At 34.9% G+C, this 25,348-nt stretch overlaps 1 long non-coding RNA gene and 1 pseudogene across 1 annotated transcript; both read left to right on the top strand.

Annotated features, from left to right (window-relative positions):
- The first annotated feature begins 320 nt into the window (after positions 1-320).
- LOC136225506 (uncharacterized) lies at positions 321-1,899 on the top strand. The gene is made up of 4 exons (XR_010687129.1): positions 321-375; positions 688-1,048; positions 1,280-1,438; positions 1,619-1,899. It is a non-coding gene; the product is annotated as an uncharacterized lncRNA (long non-coding RNA).
- A 12,350-nt stretch (positions 1,900-14,249) lies between these two features.
- On the top strand, positions 14,250-23,361 carry LOC136226935 (anthranilate synthase alpha subunit 1, chloroplastic-like; annotated as a pseudogene).
- The last annotated feature ends 1,987 nt before the right edge of the window (positions 23,362-25,348 follow it).

Here is a 25,348-nt window from a genome sequence, read left to right as displayed (position 1 = left end):
GTGCCCATACACTATTTCTCATGTTTTGCTTCATTATTTATCTGCTTTAGGAGTTTGGGTTTGTTTATATCCTAATTTAAACTTGTTAACCTCAAAGAGTCAAACTTGTTTATATCTATTTTCATTATTTCCCATGTTTATATCCTACTTTAAACTTGTTTATATCTGCTTCATTATTTCCCATGTTTTAGCTTAATTGAACTATCATCACAAGAGGCTTCTCTTGTTTATATCAGTTTCAATTATACATTTGATTCTTATTAGATTTCTGTCATAATCTGCCTCCACGGAAACATTGACTTTCTTTTTAATTTCTATGGCAGAAGCACCTCCTTTGCCCAAACCGTATGACTCTCTCATCGAGTTGTATAAAGGGTAAATTTTGTATGTCTTCCAATTTATATATGCTACTTTGTTTTTCTAAAGATATTTGTATTTTGTGGTTGTATTTGATTTGTGATTGAATAAATGATCCATGAAAAGCATTGGATAAAACTAATACCTACATGTTGGAATAAAACGAAGCATTGAATCTAACTTTCTTTCATATTAATATCATATGTGAATGATGCTAAACCATTTACTATCATTCATATGTTTCCCCATTTAGCATTCTAAATAGCTTTAGTGCTTAAAATATTTCTCATTGCAATGTTGTTAATGACTGGATATTTTTGTTATTTGTAGGACGTTAGCTGTTAAAGGTATCAAGATTGGAGAAAATGCTCAACTTTTAAGGAAAGTAAAATGATAATTTTCAACCAGGGTGTCCTTATGGTTATGGATGTGGCGAGGTGTTCAGGCACAAACAATAGCTAAGTTTTTCCCATAATTTTTATAATTATTCTCTAGTAAAATTATGTCATGTTTTCTGATCATGTTATGATTTTCAATGCAAGAAAGGGGAACATGAGATGTCTTTGTTAGGAAAGACCTCTAACTTTGGTGCAGATATATCTGATCTAAGCTCTACTCTTGATGATGCTTTCAAATTTAATCACAATGGACTTGCTGCTAACCACAATGAAATTGTTGCCTTACTCATATGGTACTTTTCATTTAAGATCCTCTTTAAAGATGACTCTTATGTATTTATAATTATTAAATCTCATAGTTATAGTTTTTATTTTTTTCTAACTATACGATGATTGATAAATAAAATAAAATAACAATGGTATGGAAATTGATAATTATTTGGTTGCAGTCTCGTTGAGTAGACTGTAGGGTTTATATTTAGTCTTGCTATGTTTGTGTAATTATCTGAAGTTTTCTATTTTAGATTGCTGAGCCATTGGAGAAAAGGCTTGCTGAAGATATTAAGAATGATGTTGTAAGCATTGATTGGAACCGAAAAGCTCTTGGTGACTTCTTCAAGACAAAATACGACTGGGATTTGCTTACTGCACGATCCATTTGGGCATTTGGCCCTGATAAGCAGGTACTATATATGCTTTAAATATTTCCTGATCGAGCTTTGTGATTTTACCTTTTCCAAATTAATAAATTATTCTTTGCAATGTGTTCTTTTTTTGTCATGATATTAAAATGCATAAGCATATGATCATGCCCAAACGCAACACCAACCATGACACTTAAATGTCATCTGTTCTTTCATCAGGTTTCAGTGGGGTGCACGAGAAGGACCACGATGTGATGAACCAATAAAAAATGTTAAGTTCAAAATAGTTGATGCTAGAATTGCACTGGAACCTCTGCAGAGGTTCTGGTCAAATTATCACCACAGCTTGACGTGTAGCATATTCGGCTTTTCTGATGGCAACACCTCAACTTAGGGAACCAGTATATTATGTGGAGGTATATAGTTGTTACTTTAATGTAATGCTTGCATGAATTTTTAAGTGACTTAATTAACAGTTGCTTTGCTTTGCTTTGGTTGTATTAATTCTTGACAATTCTTGTAATATATATGAGTTCCCTTCGATCCAAATAAATTTGCTAAAAAAATATATAATTGATTTTTATAATAATTCAGAATAAAAATGATTGCAAAAACGGTAATTCCGACGCAATTTCCGATCAAATATCTGTCGGAAATATTTCAATAACTATGCAAAAAATAGATCACCGACACATATAAGTCGGTGATGGTATCGGTAAGACCGACAAAAATCACCAACTAAAATGGGTCGGGAACACCTACACATATCACCGACACCAAATGTGTCGGTGATATTCCCGACCCAGCCATAAATATGTCGCAACAGGCTACCTACGAGGTCAACGCCGACATATCGGATTTTGTAGGTCTTCCGTCGGTGATGATGATCACCGACACATTTTTGCTTATCACCGACGGATTTTTCCGTCGGTGATAGCGTTTTTTCTTGTAGTGTCAACTCAACTATACACAATTGATTCTGAGCTTTGTTAATTCTTCCAATTTAGAGCTTTCCACTTTTGTTTTCAATGATAATATAATGCATCCAAGTTCATCTTCATGCTTTACTAATTATCTATGTGACATTTTCTAGCACAAGTGCTAACTGTTTTTTTCTACTCTATATTGAAACAATAATCTGAACTGTTTTTTTTTCTTGTTATATATCTGTATAAAAATTTGGTGTTATTATGTGATACTTACCTTCCAAGTTTTTCTATATTTTTCAGGATACAACTATGTCTCCGTGCTTGAAAAAGTACACGTGAAGTAAAAAAATTTAGGATCAAAGACATGTGATTTGAAGTCCTAGAACATCCAGGATAGTTAGATATGCTAATGGCTTTGTACATTGATATTTTAAATAAAATTGATGTACTTATTAATTATTAAAAATTTCATTAATAAAATAATTTCGATTATATATATTTTATTGGGTAAATTCCAAAAACAACCCCTGTGGTTTAGTGTTGTTAAAAAAAACCCTGTAGTTTGTTTTTATCAAAAAAAGGACTGTGTTATACGCCGTTACACGAATTAAGGAAAATGACTTAACACCGTTAAAGTTGATGACGTGGCAAAGGGTAAAATTGTTCGAATTAAAATAAAAAATGAAAAATAACAAAATTAAAAAAGAAAATTAAAATAAATAAATAAAAAATAAAAAAAAATCTCAAAGTGGGGCTTCTTCTTCTTCGGCCTCTTTCTTCTTCGTCTGAATCTACTCCAATATTTCCTTTCCCAATCCATGGTTTCACTCTTTAGAAGTTTACAAATCCAAAAATAATAATAAAAGAACAATTAAAAAAGTTAAATTGAAAAGAAAAACCAACACTGATGATGAGATTAGAAAGTCCATTTCCAGATCTTGATTTTCATATGAACCTTACATTTGGAACCACTATTCACTGCCACCGTCGGCGACTTACCTTTCGGTACACTTCCTTTAATTTGGTCCCAAGTAACTCTGATTCCCACTTTCTTCATCTTCAATCCGCCCATCTTCACTTTCACTCTAGTGTCCAGCTGAATCTTCAATGTAACCGCCGCACCACTCTTCTTCTTCAGATCCGATCTCAATGAATTAACAGACTCCGCATCGTAGAAGAAAGTAAGATGAGAGTTAGGATTTTTGGAAATTACAGTGAAATTAACAAGAGTAGATAGAAGCGAACCGACCAAAAGCAGCAGCAGCAAATGCTACGACCACTGTGGGAATGACGACGACGGTTATGCGGCTGAGGTCGGTAAGGAGCTCGAGCAGTGGGGTTATAAAGATGAGATTTGGCAGGCGGTGGTGGAGGATTAGCACTGTTGGCGACGGCGGCAGGTTTGGAAGAAGACGAAGGAGAGAGAAGGAACCGAGAGAAAAAAAATAAAAAAAATTGGGTTTTCCCATAATACCCTTTGCCACGTTATCAACTTTAACGGTGTTAAGTCATTTTCCTTAATTCGTGTAACGGCGTATAACACGGTCCTTTTTTTTAGTAAAAACAAACCACATGGGTTTTTTTTGAACAACACTAAACCACATAGGTTGTTTTTGGAATTTACCCTATTTTATTTTTAATTAAACTAATGTAAAAAAATATTTTAAATTATTATAATATTTGAAGAAATTTGATCAAGCTTGAAACGATGCTGCTCGTGGCTGTGTAAGGTTTCTAGCCACAAGTTATTTGTTTGATATTCGCCACGATTATGTTCGTGACTAAGTGGAGTTGATTATTATGGGTTGCTATGTCTTGCCACGAGTATTTTGTGCTTGACATGATTTTACCCGTGGCAAAGGGATATGCTTAGCCACAGATTTTCCTGTGGCCTAAACACCAATTTATGCCACAACCATTATTTTCCCGTGGCAACTATCTAGCCACGCTCACTTGCGCCACGGGAGTACCTACCTTGAATTTTCGTGGCTAAATAGTATCGCCACAGAAATATTATACTTGTGCCACGATTCTAACCGTGGTCCAAATGATGATTTGTTGTAGTGTTACCATCTTCACATTCTTGAAAAAATGAGATTTGGATGCCAAAGAAACACTGAGCTGGATGGTGTGGACTACTGGATGGGCATAGAGCCATTATTGAAGAACAGAATGATTACTGATTACAAATGTACTTGGTAATCAATCTGATCTTCAATGTTGGCTCCATGCCCCTCCAGTACTCCACTCCATCCATCCAGCTCCAGTGTTTCTTTAGCATCAAAATCTCCTTTCTAATCGTGCATCACGCCACCCTTGTACGCTATTCGCACGTCACATCATAATGCCCCCCTTGCACGCTATCCTTTTTTGATAGGCAATACAAAGTAGACAACTTATTCAAGTAGACAGATATATGTATATTCAAGTGGATCATAACATGCTATAACAAAGTAGTCAACTTATTCGTTTATGTCTATTAAATTGAATCAGTTCTACTTCCTAACACATAACATGCTAAATTGATATGAAACATATGTCTATTCCTGAATCAGTTACTTCATAAACAGAACATAAAACAAGCCAACATGCTTCATACATAGACACATAACACATAACATGCTAAATTGACATGAAACATATGTCTCATCAGCATAACTCATGTTAAAATAGAAAAGAATCAGACAAGTTCATCATTTTCAGCTTTAAGAGTATGCATGATCAGCTACCTTCCTAAACATAATATCAAGTTCATATGCTGATAGCATCGAAAACCCATCAACATCCTCAATGGTTTCAATCAGATAACAAGCCAAGTGGAAGGTATATTGTAAACTTATCTCATCACCATCCTGAATGGTTTCATAACATTTTCAGCTTTAAGAGTATGTCTAACATGTTATAACAAATAGACAACTTATTCGTGCATGTCTAAAACTTGTTCTCATAGCATCATAAAGCCACCACTATGTACCTGCCACTTGGATTGTACAGTTCATGATGAAGTTAGCATGGTGATGAAGTGTATGATACTGTCACCACAAGCTTAGTCATAAACTTGTGTTGTTAGAATCATACAACTTCATCACCATGTTAAACACTTTTCCATAAGCATAACAAGCCAAGTGACATGATACATAGTAATGGAGATTTAGGAGTATGCTTAACATGCTATAACAAGTAGACAACTTATTCAAGCAGACATGTATATTCAAGTGAACATGCTATAACAAGCATACAACTTATTCCTTACTTATCATCATAGGTCATGTTCAAATAAAAAAGAGAATGGTGATATCTTATCATTTGCAAGCCATATCAGTATATGCAATTAGCCTAAATTTACCCTTTAATACATGCTTCATACATGCTCAATGACCCTTTTACAATGTTCCTCTAATACTTGATGCATGATTAATAAGCTACATGCCCAAATGAACAATCGTACACATACGCATATAGAACCTCAAACATAAACATCAACAGAACATCAAACATAAACATGTTTCATACACATACACATACTCAATCACTTCTATCAGTATAACTCATAGGTGTAAGAGTATTGTCAATCACAATGAACATTCAAAGCTTTAGAGTATGCCTAATCAGTTATATCTAACCAATCAGTTCATATCAATCATTTCATCATCACCCACAACATCATACATTTATGTAATCGTTCAGTTCAAACCCACATAACAATATATATATGTATACTCAAAATCAGGCTAGTTTCCTAAATCAATGAGTTCTATGTTCATATACATACACATACCCATTCAGATAACAATCCAAGTGGAAGATATATTGCAAACCTATCTCAGCAGCACCACCCACAACAACATCATACATGCAACCAATCTGTTCAAACCAACATAACAACAATATATACTCAATATGCTAAACGCAAGAACTGAATGCCAATCTCTTCAGTCAGCCTTCGCATGTAGCATTCTTACTATCCCTGCAAATATTATGTTCAAATAAAAAGAAATCAGAACATCTTCAGCAACCGACATTGTATTGCCCTAGGTTAAAAAAGATAATGACCCAATAATTTCAGCGGTGAATCTAACAATGAATACAATAAAATCAGTATCTAAGCGAGAGATCTAACCCTTTAAATCATAGCTCTGAAAATCAATAGATCCTTATTCCAGCTGCTGAAATCGACATACACAAAAGTAAATCGGATGAGGAAAAGAGAGAGTAAGGAACAATGAAAATCAATAGATACTTACAAGTACCGTGTTTATAGCTCAGCCAGTGATTGCATGTTCAAATCAGCCATGGAGATAGAGAGGGATGAGAGGGATGAAGCTCTTGCGTAACCTAAACTGGGGTTTGGGATTAGAGAGAGGGTTTATATATCAGCTGAAATTCCAGTCAAACATGAGCGCCTAAAATTTGGGGATTAGCCGCGTAAGTGAAATTTCATTTGCCGCTTTTTTGTTTTCGGCTAACAATGACATTCATTTATTAGAAGTGTCATCTGTTGAGTAAGTGAAATTTAACGAAAACGCGCGTTTTCTTTGGATGACGGGATTATGTAATCGTAATGTCATCTGAGAATCGAACGCATTTTTTATTTCGCTTTCACATGACATACAATTAAAATATTGTCACGAAAAATATTCACACGACACGAAAATAAATGTCTGTCATGTATCTTGTGTCATGTGAAAGGGAAAATGACATAGTGCATCTTAGCTTTGATTTACTATTGTGTTCATCCTCAAGTCTTACCTCAAACTGATTTAGATAAGAGTGGGTTAGCCAAACAACGACCTCCATTTGACATTGTTTCCATCCAATTGTAGGTTTTCAAGTTGACTTTTAGGATTCAACCACATCACGTACTATTATCTTTTAATTATTTGTAATATGTTGCAATAAATTAGAGAAATAATCCGAGTTTCGTATATTGCTCGTGTTTCCTTAATAATACAACATATTAGAAAAATGTTTTTTTTTCTTAAGGACATGGAAGAGAACAAAATAATTTATGGATAAGATACAAAAATAACTCTAACCTTAACATTCCAGATTTTTTTACCATAGGCATTGGTAGATTGATTTCATTAAAAAAACACGGATATTTTGTTCTCATATTTGCATCCGTTGCATATTAGTTGGTTCTAATTTTTTTTTTACTTTTTTATAATTTCATAATAGAATTAGAGATTAATATTTTTAAATTCGATAAATATTTCATTTTTTTAATTCGTATACAACATAGTAATATTTTTTAATTATTTATTTATATTCTTTTTTCACGTGTATAAATATGTTATTTATTTATATTCTAAAAATGAAAATATTCAAGAATTAAAGTTGTTGAGAACGACATTTACTATGAAACCATATTTTTTATTTTTCAAAATCACATTTTTTAGAGATTTCTCTTTCTAAAAATTCACCTTCTCTCTCCTAACCAAACAACACCTAAATGACCTCAAAACGAAAATTTTTAAAAATTAAAGTTCCTTACAATATTATTAACTCTTCGAATTTTTTATTTTGAGGCCATCAATGATCGTTTTGAGGTGTTGAGTGGTCATCAGTGTTAAAAAGTGTAAAGTTCAGTGGCCATAATGTTAAGAATTGAAGTTCAGTGGCCATAATGTTAAAATGGGAAAGTTTAGTGGTCATGGGTGTAATTTACCCTATTTTAATACAACAGATTTTGTTACTTTGTGTTCTTTAGACTATAAAATGAGAAGCTAATCTGTTCTCCTTATTAGATTACTCATTCTGCATGTCCCTTCTCCCCTTGGTTTCTGTCACAATGGAATCCATGGCTTTTACTCACTCCATTTCTCAAACTCCGGTCATCTTCCTTAAATCAGCCACCACCAGGTCTTGGAGTCATCTGTCCGGCCACTGAAATGTGCCGATAAACAAAATGCTTCTCTCTTGTAGAGATTCTTTTAGTTTCTGTGGATTATAAAATTTTGTTTTGATGATTGTTAAGTTTAGTTGGTTTGTAGTTTTGTTGCTGAGTAAAGGCTAGAAAGATATCACACGATTCTTCATTTGAGTCAGTATAGGCTTGCTTCATGTTACTGATTTTCTAACTGAAATTTTCATTTTTCTTGTATTTTATAACATGTTATGCTTATTTGTTATTTCATCTTAATTAGTCATTCATTTTCTGAAAGGAAAGCTCAAGTAGATTTTGATTCCAGAAACTGAGAGAGAATTGATGTTTATTGATAATGAATTGAAGAAGAAGAGAATACAGAAATGATGCCTGTAACAGAAAACAATCCCGCCTAGAAAACCCCATCAGTAATGTCTAAAATACCCTTATACACACATGTGTATTTACAATATTAACCCTCATACTGACAGCGTGTATATTGCTTATTATTTCAATACCCCCTCCTCAAGTTGAAATACACTTATAGTATTGCAACTTGAAGTTTAAGAACTAACTTCATCTTGTACTTCAAATGAGTAAAGTTGCATTCTGTGTAATGCTGAAGACATTTGATTTCCTGACAGTGGTTTGGTAAGCAAATCTGCCAACTGCTCAGTGGTACAAATGTAGGGTGTATGTATGAACCCTGATTCGATGTGTTGTCTTACAATATGACAATCGATCTCCACATGTTTCACCTGCTCATGAAAGACTGGATTGGCTGCAATGTGTATGGCAGCTTGGTTATCACAATATAAGGGGATAGGCAGTGCAGCTTGATATTGAAATTCTCCTAGCAAATAAGATAGCCATTTTATCTCACATGAGGCTGTAGACATAGCCTTGTACTCAGCCTCTGCAGAACTCTTGCTACAAGTGCCCTGCTTCTTAGATTTCCAGGATATCAAACAGTTTCCCACAAAAACATAGTATCCTATTACTGACTTTCTTATTATCTTACATCTTCCCCAATCTGAATCACAATATGCTTCTATTTGTGTCAAATCTCCACTACTACCATAATACAATCCAGTATGAATTGATCCTTTGAGATATCTGACAACATACATTGCTGCATCCATGTGTAAGACTGTAGGATTATTCATGTACTCTGACAATTGCTGTGTAGCATAAGCAATGTCAGGCCTTGTAAAGCCTAAATACAATAATCTTCCAACCATTCTTCTAAATCTCTCAGGATCTGGACAAGGTGAAGATTCATCTTCCAACTTCACACCACTTTGAAAAGGACTGCTCACATTGCAGGCTTCATTTAAGCCAACATCTTTGATTAAATCCTTGATGTATTTTGACTGTGAGATCATGAGACCATGTTCTGACCTATCCAATTCAATGCCAAGGAAATATTTTGCCTCTCCCATATCCTTTATAGTAAAGGATTCATCTAAAGCTCTTTTATTATCAGCAATCAACTTCATTGAGGTTCCTGTAATAAGGACATCATCTACATATACTATCAATGCCAAGAAATCCTTTTCAGTCTTCTTAGTAAAAAGGCAGTAATCATGGATTGATTTCACAAACCCTAGTTGAATAAGCTTTTCTGTAAAAGCTTTATTCCATTGCCTTCCGGCTTGCTTCAGACCGTAGAGAGATTTCTCTAATTTGCAGACCATTCCTTGACTGTCATAGCCTTCAGGAGCTTCCATGTATAACTCTTCCTCAATGCTTCCATGTAAGTAAGCATTGTTGATATCAATTTGTTGAATAGGCCATTGATTTATAGTGGCCACAGCAAGAAACATTCTAACTGTGGTAACTTTTATCACTGGAGAATAGCTATCATGGTAATCAATACCATACCTATGATTGTACCCTTTTGCCACCAATCTGGCCTTGTACCTGATTGCAGTGCCATCTGCTGCATACTTGACTTTGTATATCCATCTGGATGATATTGTTGTTTTTCCCTCTAGTAATGCTACCAATTTCCAGGTATGGTTTTTCTCTAAGGCTGCTATTTCCTCTGCCATAGCTTGTTCCCACTTAGGGTTTCCTTGTGTTTCTTTGTAATTTTTGGGCTCATGTTCCTTCTGGATTTCAACTAGATAAGCTGAATGAGTACTGCTGAGTAATAAAGAGCTGCTCCCTTCATGTGAGACACTTTTTACTACAAAATCTTTCATCCATGTGGGCAGAGCATGATGTCTGGTTGACCTTCTCTCCTGCATTTCTATTTCCTGTGATGGTACTGCTTCAGTAGCTAAAGGTGCACCACCTGCAGAGATGACTGCTTGATCAACCTCATTAGTAGTTGTTGCAGATGTAGGTATAGGCAAACACTGCTGAGGAGAAGAATCTGCAGTGGAATGTATCTCAGATGGAGAACATTCATTTATAACAATCTCTGATGTAGTAGGTGCTTCATTTAGCATATCATCTGCAATATCAATTGTCACCTCATTTCTGTCATTAGGATGAGTATTCTGCAAAACAACATTGTCAAGTTTATAAGGAAAACATGTTTCATCAAATTTGACATCCCTGGATGTGCAAAATTTGCCAGTAGTTGGATTATACATTTTCCATCCTTTCTGCCCTGCTGAAAATCCCATATATACATAGGTAATTGACCTGTCATCAAACTTCCCCTTATTTGGATTCACATTCAGCACATAGCCCTTGCAACCAAACACCTTGAAATCTGCATAATTAGGTTTATGACCATACAACATCGCAAAAGGTGTCCTCCACTGCAATATTCTTGTGGGAGAGACATTTAATAATGTTGTTGCACGCAATAGAGCCTCCCCCCAAAACCTGACAGGTACTGAACCTTCTTTCAACAGAGCCCTAGCCACTGTGGTCAAACTCCTGTGTCTTCTTTCAACAGTTCCATTCTACTGAGGGGTATATACACAAGACTTTTGATGCAAAATGCCATATCTCTGTAAAACTAATTGTGTTGCTTGTGCTATAAACTCAATGACATTGTCTGTTCTTATGCTTTTCACACTCTTTTGGAACTGTGTTTTGACCAAGGTGAGGAAACTTTCAATTAAAACACTCACTTGATCTTTATGCTTAAACAACATAGTCCATATTATCTTGCTATAATCATCCACAATAGTCAACATATATCTATCCCCATTAGTGGAAGCTTGTTTGTATGGACCCCAAACATCAAGATGTAAAAGATCAAAAGTATTTATTGATTGTGTGGTGCTGCTACAAAAAGTTTTCCTGGTTTGCTTAGATCTTATGCAAACATCACAATTACTAAAACATTGAGAATCTATGTTCTGAAATACATGAGATAGTTTCTCTCCAGACATATGCCCTAGTCTTCTATGCCATAAATGTGATTCTGTGCTGGCTTCTCTCACAGCAAATACACTGGCATCTTTATTTTTCCTATTACAAGCTGAAGTACAAAACTTATTTATTAAACTGGAACTAAAAGATTCTTCATCCAGAAAATACAGGCCTGCCTTCATTCTGCCCACTGCAAGGATACTCTTACATTTCTAGTCCTGCAAAATGCAGTGTTTAGCCCAAAACTGTATAGTTACTTCATTATCAGTCAATAATCTGCCTACTAATAGCAAGTTATGCTTGAAGTTGGGCACATATAATACATTTTGCAGTCTACATCCTTGCTGCAAAATTATGTCTCCTTTGTAATTTACCAAATGTACATCACCAGTTGGCAAATAAACTCTTATAGGATAATCTAACTTGACAATCTGACTCATAATTTCCCAATTAGAACTCATATGAGTTGTTGCCCCTGACTCTATTATCCAATCTAACCTTTGTTTATGTTCAGGAAAAGAATTACATGCACATGCTCCAGCAAACCCAGCAAATGCAGAAAATTCAGCCTGATGTTCAGCTTGTTCCCTTTAGTGCTCTCTGCACTTCTCTCTGCATTGTTTCCATCCTCTGCAACAAATCTTGCATTGAATCACCTGCATTATTGCACTCATTTTCACACAAAGGATTATCAATTTCATAAGAGTGATCTTGTATGAGATTAGCCTGGTGTTTGGATGTGCCAGGACCAGTGATCCTCTTTCCCTTAAACCACTCAGGGTATCCCTTGAGTCTGAAATAATCAGCTCTCTCATGGCCTTCCTTCTTGCAATAAGTACAGACCTTGTCTGACTTGCTCTTAGCAGTATATCCTGATTTGTTCTCTGTATTACCACCACCAATAAAATTCTGCTTTCTTCCTGCAGACATGTGTGCAAAATCCACTGCATTATTGTGATTAGCACTCCTCTGTTTCTCAATACTAGTAAGCATAGAGAATGCCTTGTTGACTGATGGTAGAGGCTCAGTGATCAGAATTTGATCTCTCACATGATCAAATTCTGGATTCAATCCAGACAAGAATTGCATTAACTGCTCATCATCAATTTGAGTTTGTGCAATCTTCCTAGATCATCCACAATTACAGTTTTCAAGAGGCTTGAGAATTGCATATTCATCCCATAGCATTTTCATTTTGTTGAAAAAATCAACTAAACTCATACCTCCCTGTGTAAGACTACAGATCTCCTTCCGCAGCTGAAATATTAGAGGGCCATTGCTCTCACCGTACCTTTGCTCTATCTCCTCCCACAGTCCACGAGCAGTTTTTGCATTAATAAACACTGGAACTAACTCCTTTGCCACAGAATTGATGATCCAGGAGAAGACTAGGTCATCATTTTCTCTCCACTTCAGATGTGCTTCTGAATTCTGATCTGTTGGTTCTACATCAGTTTTGATAACGCTTGTCTTGCGTTTAGCACTTATAGCAAGTAACATTGCTCTCTTCCACAGATTATAATTTTTGCCATAAAAAATTATATGCGCAATCAACTAATTAGGGTTTTCTGCAGTAGAAATTACAGAGGAACCTGAAGAACCTGATGTAGTCATCCTTGGTGTGTGATTTTCTTGAGGAATTTGCTCCGGTTGATGATTAACCTGCTCTGGTTGTTGAATTTCGTCACGATCGGAGCCGGAGAAATTTCCAGATGCACTTGATTCTTCCTCGAGACTCGAATTCACTACCTCACAATACGATCTGTATTGTTTCTTCTTTTCGCGCATTCTCCGGTGATCTCAGGTGAGTGTGATCTCAGTTTCCGATCGTCAATCTAGCCGAGCTCTGATACCATATTGGAATCGGAGAAACTGAGAGAGAATTGATGTTTATTGATAATGAATTGAAGAAGAAGAGAATACAGAAATGGTGCCTATAATAGAAAACAATCCCGCCTAGAAAACCCCATCAGTAATGTCTAAAATACCCTTATACACACATGTGTATTTACAATATTAACCCTCATACTGACAGCGTGTATATTGCTTATTATTTCAATATATTTTATAACATGTTATGCTTATTTGTTATTTTCATCTTAATTAGTCATTCATTTTCTGAAAGGAAAGCTCAAGTAGATTTTGATTCCAATCTTTGAAATTTTCCTTGCAAAATCTTCTGGTATTTGTTATTTCAGCTTAGTTAATCATTCATTTTCTGAAAGAAAAGGTGAATTAGATCTTTATTCAAATCCTTGAAATTTTCCTTGCAAAATCTTATGGTTTTCCTATAAAGATTCAATTGAAGTTAGGTATCAATTTCAGTTCAGTGAAAGGCTTATGCTCAGCCGGTTAATCTGAGAATATGCCCGTTGTGCCTTAATGTCAGAGATTTGAATTGTTCAATTCTCTCTCCAGTTTTTCAATTAATTAATGGAATCTGATAATATGTGTTTTTATGGTATGTTACAACTGGCTAATCTGATAATATGTATTTTTTTATGGTATTTTGTTTTTCTTCATAATCATTTATGGTAAGTTCTATGATATTTATGGACTACTTTTATATTGTTTCCAACCGGGATTTATTTTGTGCAGTTACTAATCAAACTGATTTTGCTAAAGCTGCAAAATACGGAAAATGTAGTGCCACTTCATAGCTGCATATTCTCCGACCAGCTAACTCCGATTATTGCTTACCGGTGTTTGGTTAAAGAAGATGATAGAGAGGCTCCAAGCTTCCTTTTTGAGTCTGTAGAGCCTGGTCATAAGGCTTCTACTGTTGTAAGATCAATTCATCCTTGTTTTTTATTATTAAGTGTCAAAATAATTTTACTAAAAATAAAATGTCTATGAATGGGTGCAGGGACGGTACAGTGTTGTTGGATCTCAACCATCACTTGAAATTGTGGCCAAAGAAAATAAAGTTTCAATCATGGACCATGAAGAGGGCACTTTGACAGAAGAGTTTGTTGAAGATCCTATGGTTATACCAAATCTCATGGTCCATGCTTCTCGAAAAGGTCATTCCGACTGTCTTCCAAGTTGACGGATTATTGACGGTGACCTGGCGACTACTCAACTTGACTTAGCGACTTCACCTTCAAGCTTTTCTGAAGAAGACATTTCTTTTCTTAAAGTTGAGTTGCGTTCTTACTCAGCTTCTGCTGTGTGACTTGCGTCTGCTGACTTTTGGCTTTCTTTTATAGATGTTCAATTCATGTTCTTATTACTTAACTTACTCAACATTGAACAAACACATTAGTACAATTAAATCAAAGCACTTAAATTTAATTGTTTAATCATGGGATTATCTTAGATAATTTTGTCAAATCAAAATCATGTGGAAAGGTGTTTCAACACTTATCACTTACAATCATGCTTGTTTATGCACATGCACATACATTTCTGCCCATTCCAAATCTATACATTGTTGAACATATCTTACAATCTTTCTATAATAATATTTCATGATCAGGTGGCTGGGTAGGATATTTCTCATACGATACCGTACGATATGTAGAGAACAAAAAACTTCCATTTTCAAGGGCTCCTAAAGATGACCGAAACCTGCCAGACATACATCTTAGCTTGTGTGGTTGTACTTGACCATGTAGAGAAGGTATTGTTATAGGATAATTGAGCATACATTTTTTTATCATTTCTCCAAAGCTAGATTTATATGATTGAAAGGAGAAAATGATATCCGCATCTTCTAAGTACTATAAAGGAGTACTTGGTTGAGTCTTATTTCAGATACAAATCTTAATCACTTCAGTTTGAGTTATGACTCAAAAGATTGTCTATGAATTTGTATTTGTAAAATTTTATTTCATGAGTTGACAATTTAAAAATAATTTTTTTTCAATGAAATTGCATTTGTAATTCTCAGAAAGTCCACATGATCCATTGGGTAAGGATGGATAGATACAAATAAGTTGAAGATGCATACTCTGATGGTCTTCACCGATTAAAAAAGTTGGTGGCAAGGCTACAATACTTTGACTCGTAAGTTACTGTTATACATTTATGTTTCCTTATATTTTTCCCTCTCTACACATATGACATAGTTTCCTTAAATGTTCAAATTTTAGTCCAACACTATCTACTGGACTTATACAATTGGAGACTCATCATTTTGGCCCCACTTTGACAAATTCGAATATGGCAAGAGAAGATTACTTGAAACTGGTTTCCAAAGCTAAAGAGCACATAGCTGCAGGTGACATATTCCAGTTAGTTTTAAGTCAACGTTTTGAACGTAGAATATTTACGGACCCATTTGAAGTCTACAGGGCGTTACGAGTTGTAAATCCAAGCCCTTATATGATATATTTGCAAGTAAGTTTTTTTTTGTCAAAACTATATATTAATTCTTTTAGTGCTATATATTGTTTTGCTTGTTCAAGCAATAAAAACATTTATGTTCTCTTACAGGCAAGAGGGTGCATTTTAGTTGCCTCAAGTCCTGAGATTCTTACTCGTGTTAAAAAGGTAAAATATTAGGATGTATAATAATATTTGAAGAAGTTTGCTAATCTTTACGAATCTTATCTATTGTTTACTTTACTTTTCCAAAAATCGTAGCATGTTGAAATCTTTTTTACATATTGACTAAATAGAACAAAATAATTAACTGGCCCTTGGTTGGAACAATGAGAAGAGGAAGGACAAATGCAGAAGATGAGTTGTTTGAGTCAAAACTTCTAAATGATCAGAAGCAGTGTGCAGAGCATATCATGCTTGTTGATTTGGGCAGAAATGACGTTGGAAAGGTACATGGTTGATATTCTCCATTTCACTTTGCTTACAAATGATACTGTTACCTTACTACTTGTATTGATAGGTATTTATAGATTACAGACAAACAACATTAACTCTCTATAAATACAGATACAGATACTGTTGAATATGTGCATCAGTAAATGCAAAATTACTGATGTCTTTCAATAATTTTTTAAATGTTTGTTTTTTACTGCAACTGATTCCAGTGCAGATTTTCAGGGAATAATTTTTGACCAAATTTTTAGGAGATTTGATTTATCCTTTCTGTTACAATCTAGCTGTTAAAGTTAGTAGCTAAAAACTTAGGAAGTTGTTAGCCTTTATTTCAGATATTTCAGTTGTAAATTTAAGTATTTAAGCACTGGTTAATTCAATAAAATTACAACCTTCAGTCATCTTTTTCTTCTCTGAAACTTCTCTCCCTTATTTATTAATGATTACTTTGTTAAAATTCCCACAAATTGGTATCAGAGCTTTCTTCTTAAAGGGACTTGTGAGTAATCGATTCCCCATAAATCCAAGATCTTTCAACTTTTTTCCTAAATGGAGTCTGAAACACCATTCACAGCAGCAGCACCATCTGTGTTTAATGGTGAAAATTACCAAGTCTGGGCAATTCGAATGGAGGCATACCTAGAGGCAAATAATCTTTGGGAAGCTATTAAAGAAGACTACGAAGTTCTTCCATTGCTAGCTAATCCTACAATGGCCCAGATAAAAAAATCATAAGGAAAGAAAAACAAGGAAGTCGAAGGCTAAAGCTTCTTTGTTTGCTGCTGTCTCGCCAACTATATTCACCAGAATTATGACCATGAAATCAGCCTTTGAAATCTGGAATTTTCTCAAGAAAGAATATGAAGGAGATGAGAGAATAAAAGGAATGCAGGTTCTGAATTTGGTGAGAGAATATGAGATGCAGAAAATGAAAGAATCAGAGACAATCAAGGAGTACATGGAAAAGCTTCTTAGCATTGGTAACAAGGTGAGATTACTTGGTTCTGACTTTCCTGGTTCAAGAATTGTTCAAAAAATTCTTGTTACTATTCCTAAAAGATTTGAAGCTACCATATCTTCTTTGGAGAATTCTAAAGATGTGTCAAGAATTAGCTTGGCAGAACTTTTAAATGCCTTACAGGCCCAAGAACAAAGGAGGATTATGAGAGCTGAGGGTTCTGTGGAGGGAGCATTATAGGCTAAATTACAAATTAACCAAGGAGAGAAAAACAAGAAAAAGAAATTCAGAAGGAGGAATTACAACACACCAGAAGCTTCTCCTAACTCTAGCAATGCTAATGGAGGACAAAACAAAGATTTTCCTCCTTGCCGACACTGTGGCAAAAAGGGGCATCCACCTTTTAAGTGCTGGAGAAGACCTGATGTCAAGTGTGATAAGTGCAACAAGTTGGGGCATCATGAAAAAATTTGCAGAAATAATTTTCAGCAGAAGAATGATGCTCAAGTTGCAAACCAGGAGGAGGAGGAAGATCAACTATTTGTAGCAACATGTTTTGCAAATAGTAGTTCAAGTGAATGCTGGCTAGTTGATAGTGGTTGCACCAACCACATGACCTATGATCAAAAACTTTTCAAAGAGCTGGACAGATCTGAAGTATCAAAAGTCAAAATCGGGAATGGTGAGCACATTTCAGTAAAAGGAAAAGGAACTGTTGCTATTGAAAGTTGCTCAGGTACAAAACTAATCTCTGATGTTTTATTTGTACCTGAAATTGACCAAAATTTACTGAGTGTGGGACAGCTACTCGAGAAAGGATTCAAAGTCATATTTGAAGATAACAAATGTCTCATTAAAGATGTAGACAACATGGAAGTATTCAGAATCAAAATGAGAGGCAAAACTTCTCTCTTGATCCAATGAAAGTGGAGCAAGCTGCTTATCCTATTGCTACAAATAACACAATTACTTGGCATAAAAGGCTAGGTCATTTTCATCATGCAGCAGTCTTATCTATGCAAAGGAATCAAATGGTTCAAGGTTTGCCTCACTTGGAAGCTGATGTAGCAAATTGCAAATCTTGTCAATTAGGCAAGCAAGCAAAATTATCATTTTCTCAATCAACATGGAGAGCAACTAAGAAGATACAACTCATTCACACTGATGTGGCTGGACCTCAGAGAACTCTTTCACTCAATGGAAGTAAATACTATATTATTTTCATTGATGACTTCACTCGAATGTGTTGGATTTATTTTCTCAGGTTCAAATCAGAAGTTGCATGAGTTTTTTTCAAATTCAAGCAATGGATTGAGAATCAAAGTGGATGTAAAATTCAAACTTTGAGATCAGACAATGGCACTGAATACACTTCAGAAAAATTTAACTTGTTTTGTGATGAAGCAGGCATTGAGCATCAACTTACAGCTCCATACACTCCACAACAAAATGGAGTGAGTGAAAGGAAGAACAGAACAATTGTAGAAATGGTTCGGTGCCTACTATATGAAAAAGAATTGCCTAAGGAGTATTGGGCTGAGGCTGCAAGCACATCAGTGTTCCTACTAAATCGACTTCCTTCAAAAGCAGTAAATGGGAAGACTCCTTTTGAGGCATGGTACGGTTACAAGCCTTCTTTGCAAAATTTTAAAGTTTTTGGATGTTTGTGCTTTACTTACATCCCACAGATCAAAAGGGACAAGTTAGACAAGAAAGCAGAACCTGGAAGTTTTGTGGGATATAGCACAAAATCTAAAGCTTACAGAATTTTCCAACCTCACACAAGGAAAATTGTGATAAGCAAAGATGTGCACTTCATGGAAAATGAGCAATGGAGCTGGGATATTGTGGAAAAGAAGATGATTGTTGACCCTTCACAAAACCAAGAAGAATTGATTGATAATCCTCCAGTCAGAGGCACTAGATTACTTTCTGACATTTATCAAAGATGCAATATTGCAGTTCTTGAACCTGCAGGATATTTGGAAGCTGAAAAGGATCCAAAATGGAGGACTGCAATGCAGGAGGAGCTCTCTATGATTAAAAAAAATCAAACTTGGGAACTTGTTGAAAGGCCTATCAATAGAAAGGTGATTGGAGTTAAATGGGTGTTTAGAACAAAGCTAAATGCAGATGGTTCAATCAACAAACACAAAGCAAAGTTAGTTATGAAAGGGTATGCTCAAATTTTTGGTGTAGACTTTTTTAACACATTTGCTCCGGTTGCAAGGCTAGATACAATCAGACTGTTGTTAGCATTTGCAGCACAAAAACGATGGAAAGTTTATCAACTTGATGTTAAATCTGCATTTTTAAATGGTTTTTTGAAAGAAGAGATATTTGTTGAGCGACCTAAAGGATTTGCAGTGAAAGGACATGAAGACAAGGTTTATCTATTGAAGAAGGCTTTGTATGGCTTAAAACAGGCCCCAAGGGCTTGGTACAGCAGGATTGATGAGCATTTATTGAACATAGGCTTTGTTAAAAGTCTTAGTGAATCAACCTTGTATGTTAAAGGCGATCAAGCTAACATTGTTGTGATCTCCTTATATGTTGATGATCTTTTAGTTACAGGTAACAATACGGAACTTATCCAACAATTTAAAGAAGACATGATGCAAGTTTTTGAGATGATTGATCTTGGAGAAATGCCTTACTTCCTTGGAATGGAGATTAAGCAAGGGAAAGATGAAATTTTCATATGTCAAAAGAAGTATGCAAAGGAGATCTTAAAGAAATTCAACATGGAAGATTGTAAAAGGATGAGTACACCAATGTGCAAAAAGGAGAAGTTATGCACTGATGATGGAGCTGATCAAATAGATGAATCTCTCTACAGAAGCTTAGTTGGCTGCTTAATGTATCTCACAGCAACAAGACCAGACATTTTGCATGCTGTAAATCTTCTTTCAAGATTTATGAATTGTGCAAGCGAAAATCATTATAGAGCAGCATAAAGAGTGCTCAGATATATCAAGGGGACTTCAAATTATGGTGTTAAATATAGTGCGTCTCAAAATTTCATGTTACATGGTTATTCTGACAGTGATTTGGCAGGGTCTTTAGATGACATGAAAAGCACTTCAGGATATTGTTTTACTTTTGGATCAGGGGTGTTCTCTTGGTGTTCAAAGAAGCAAGGTACTGTTGCATAATCAACAGCTGAAGCTGAATTTATTGCAGCTACTGCAGCAGTAAATCAAGCTTTGTGGCTAAGAAAAATTCTACTTGATTTGCACTTCAAGCAAAAGATGAGTACAGAGATTATGATAGACAACCAAGCAGCCATAGCTATCTCCAAAAATCCAATTTTTCATGGACAAACAAAACATTTTTGTATAAAGATGTTCTTTGTTAGAGATGTACAAGAAAATGGGGATGTATGTTTGAAGTATTGCAAGACTGAAAATCAGCTTGCTGATATTTTCACTAAAGCACTCCCTAAAAGCAATTTTGAAACTCTAAGAGATAAGCTTGGAGTCTGCACTAAATGCAAAATTACTGATGTCTTTCAATAATTTTTTAAATGTTTGTTTTTTACTGCAACTGATTCCAGTGCAGATTTTCAGGGAATAATTTTTGACCAAGTTTTTAGGAGATTTGATTTATCCTTTCTGTTACAATCTAGCTGTTAAAGTTAGTAGCTAAAACTTAGGAAGTTGTTAGCCTTTGTTTCAGATATTTCAGTTGTAAATTTAAGTATTTAAGCACTGGTTAATTCAATAAAATTACAACCTTCAGTCATCTTTTTCTTCTCTGAAACTTCTCTCCCTTATTTATTAACGATTACTTTGTTAAAATTCCAACAAATACAGATACAGAAATGACTCTTGGATAATACACTGAACCAAATTAAAGACTATTAATTATAAGTTTATTATTTCAACACACTCCCTTAAACTTATAATTTTTTTATCCCTTAGTGACACCAAGAACAATTTTTGATCTGTTGTCATCATAATTGATCTCTTCACTCTAGCCACCATCATACCAATTATTATCTTCATCACTTTCTTCTTCCTCGTTATCATCAGTACCATCACCATTATTATCACTGGCAACTGGTATGTTGTGTTTTGGATGAAGAACATAACTTGTAGTGCACCTTCTACATGACAATGACACAATATTACGCATGTCAATTCCATCGACTTCTTTCACTCTTTCCTTTATCTTTTTAACTTCCATGATGTCTTTGGGAAACATCTCACTTGGTTCCTTCATTAACTCGACTTCACATTTGTTCTCTCGCACTTGCTTGATTTTAGCAGAGGATTTCTCAATACCTTCTGCACTTCTGTTGTCCTTTGCTTCTTCTTCCACATGCTTCCTCTACTTCTCGTCTGATACTTTGATTTCTTTTTTAAGTCTCTTCTTCCCCTTCTCAGATACTTCCGAATTTTGCACATTTTTCTTTGCACTATTTTTCTTTTCTGGTTTTACTTCTTCATCTTCATCCTGATCGTCGTCTCTGTCTGAAGACTCTGAATTCTCATCAGTCCATAGAAATACCTCATATAATAGATTGCATATATATTTTTTATATGGATCAAGTGCAAATTTATCAAGTCCAAAATATTCCTCTAAAATTCGACAAAAACTGTTCGTTGTAACTTCCCCACAATTGGCTTTAATATAAGAATCTCTCTTCAATATGGCTGTGGTAATGCTGCTCTTACTTGGAACTTCTTTCTTCTTACTAATTGGATCAGTTTCTGGCAAAAAGCCCATCACAGGAGAATCTTCCATTTTCTCCTCATCATCAGATACATGTCCTTGTACCTTAATTTCTCCTAAATCCTCAGAAGTCTCATCATCATCATTTTCTAAGGATTCCACCAGGCATTGCATGAAAAATTTATTTTGTACATCCAAATGGTATTTCTCCAATCCCAAATCATTTTCCAACAACTTTCTGATCTCCTCGAAGGTCAACGAAGCAACTTGTTTTTTGATGTCATTGATGTAGGAACACATACCTTTCCAAATCTGCGACTTGATCTCCCACGAATCAATGGTTATTTCTCTTTTCATCATGATTCTCAATTTTCAGGAGAATTTTTGTCTGACTCTGATACCAATTTGTTGGATCGAATTAATAAACTTTCAGAGGTACAGAGGAAGAGTATAATTGCTGAAAGAAATTCTCTTCTAATTCTCTTACCTTACTACTTGTATTGATAGGCATTTATAGATTACGGACATGACTCTTGGTAAACAACATTAACTCTCTATAAATACAGATATAGATACAGATACATAAATGACTCTTGGATAATACACTGAACCAAATTAAGGACTATTAATTATAAGTTTATTATTTCAACAGTTTTATTTTTATATCTTGGTGTCTGTATATTATATATATGTTGCAGGTAGCCTTGCTTGGCTCTGTGACAGTTGAAAAACTTATGAATGTTGAAAGGTATTCCAATGTCATGCACCTGAGCTCAACGGTAAGAATTTCAAAAAGTGCATACGTTACTAATGAAAATAAAGTTGAAAACTATCCTTGTAAACATTCCTATTCAATCCTTTATGTAGGTCACTGGAGAGCTCAAGGATGACCTTTCCTGTTGGGATGTGTTACGTGCTGCTCTGCCGGTTGGAACTGTTAGCGGAGCTCCCAAGGTTAGCTTTTTATTTCTTTGCCTACATGACACGTTAATGCTACACATAGCATATATTAACATGCTCTTTAACAATTCCATTTGATATAACCAACAATGTTTCTTCCTTTTTTGACATTATGCAACAGGTCAGAGCTATGGAGCTCATAGATCAGCTTGAAGTGACAAGGCGAGGTCCCTATAGTGGCGGTTTTGGCGGTGTATCATTTTCCGGAGACATGAATATTGCCTTGTCTCTGCGAACGATGGTATTTTCTACGGCAACTTTATTTGATACCATGTATTCGTATGAAGATATTAACAAGCAACGTGGGGAATGGGTGGCCCATCTCCAAGCTGGTGGAGGCATTGTAGCTGATAGTGATCGGGATGATGAGCACCGGGAGTGCCAGAACAAAGCCGCTGGCCTTGCACGTGCTATTGGCTTAGCGGAGGCTGCTTTTCTCTCTATTTCTGAAACTTAGAACTATGAACTGCTGGAATTTTTGGTCTTCTTTATAGAACCCAATGAGAATATTAATTCTTCTCCTTTATGTCCAATTTTGGGTATATATCATATAGTTGATGTTTTTATGCATGGTTATATATATATAGCAAGGAGTTTTAGAATTTGTTTAGCTAAACAGTAAAATTAAACAAGTATAGCTTAAAGTGAAGATGGTGGCTTATTTGAAAGGAACAAGTAAACTTAAACAAGTATAGCTTAAAGCAAGATTTTTTTATATGTATACTCTACACTTAAGGGAAGAAGGCTTATTTGAAAGGCACAAAATCGGGTGCTTTATGAAACTATTGGCGCGAATGAAGGATAGAAAACGAGTACTGTATATGCAATACATGGCAGTATCTGACACCAATGAGATTAAATGTACCCTGTATAAAAGAGTATGAGACGAGTATGATATCAATCAAATTACTCGTTACGGAAATGGGAATACCCACGTATCCAATCTCCGCCATATATTTAACTATTTAATTATAGTTTATTTTAATTTGTTGATAATTGGAGTGATTTTAGAATTTAGAGTTTGTAGTATTTGTTAAATTTGTAAATGAGTTATTTATCCATGGTTTATTAAATTTATTCTTTATTAAATTTGTAATATTTTTTGTTTTATATATTATTATTAACGGGTAAGGGTACCTATGCGTACCCGCAATTTAGATGGGACGAGAACGAAATTAGTGAAGTATATCGGCTAAGGTAATGAGATAGGTGCAAATAATGTAAAAATAAACGGGTAAGAGTTTGACACATTGAGACTGTCCACATGTATCTGACTCGTTGTCATCCTTAATTAAAGTGACATGATTAACTTTCTAAACTCACATGTCAAATGAGAGTTCAGGCAAACTAAACCTATATCATTTTAAGAAGATTTAGAAGCTAAAAGATCACTCTAGTCGCTCGAAATCAAGAATCCGCTGCGATTTTCACCAATTAGTCCCTCTAGGAGTTTTTGTGGTCCCTAAACAATTTTTAGCCGCATGGGCTCCGCTTAGGCAGCCTCAACGCCGTCTAGATCGCCTAAGCAACGATGAACAAAAGATTTTTTATTATGAACTTATTATTTCTTTATTATAATTCAGTTTTGAGTTGTTTCAATGAAATTGTTGTTGAAATGTTGCTATTTGCTAATTTTTAAACATATATATTACAAATATAGATGTTTTTCTATATTAAATAATTTTATATTATGATAGTATAATACATATTTTAAGTGAAATTATATAACAATTTTTTGATTAATAAATAAAAAATATAAAATACAAATTCGAATAATCCACGATTAATCCCGTACAAGTCCCCGATTAATCCTCGAGGACCCTGTCCGCTCGACTAGTGCCCAATATTTTGTACAACCTTGAAAGTGCTAGAGATTTTCCTTATTGTTCATCCGCCTTCTCCATTAAAAAATTTACCGAAAAAATGAAGTTTAATAAATTTTGTAGAAAATTCTAACTTTATTAACGGTTGCTGAAAAAAATAATGAAAAGGGGGAATCATTAATTTTATAATATTTATAACATGAAGGAGGGTATCATTCTTTTTGTTTTCTTCTTGAACAATGCAAAATTACAAAATCAAATGTCAGAATTCACATGAATTTCATAAATCCAACTGTAACTGTAAGAATATCAAACCGAGATACAATTTATCCACTTGCTACAACATCAATTGATGAAGAAGAGCCTCAATATCATTTGTATGCCTTTAGGCCTACTACACCTAGCCACAATCTTGGTGTTGGCGGTTAGAGATTAATATAAGATATATGATTGGGCTTTAACTATCATCTCGAGCTTTTAGTTCACACAATTCCATGACATGGTATAAGAGCCTCTAGGATAAAACGGTTGAGGGTTCGGGTCCCGACCACCTCATTAGTTTGTGCAATTAAAAACGCATGGCCGGATGGGCCTGTGTTGTGCACACTGCAAGCCCAGGGG

The sequence above is a fragment of the Euphorbia lathyris genome, chromosome 4 (assembly GCF_963576675.1).
Source record: "Euphorbia lathyris chromosome 4, ddEupLath1.1, whole genome shotgun sequence".
Lineage (NCBI taxonomy): Eukaryota > Viridiplantae > Streptophyta > Magnoliopsida > Malpighiales > Euphorbiaceae > Euphorbia > Euphorbia lathyris.
This window is presented reverse-complemented; position numbering and strand designations above follow the sequence as displayed.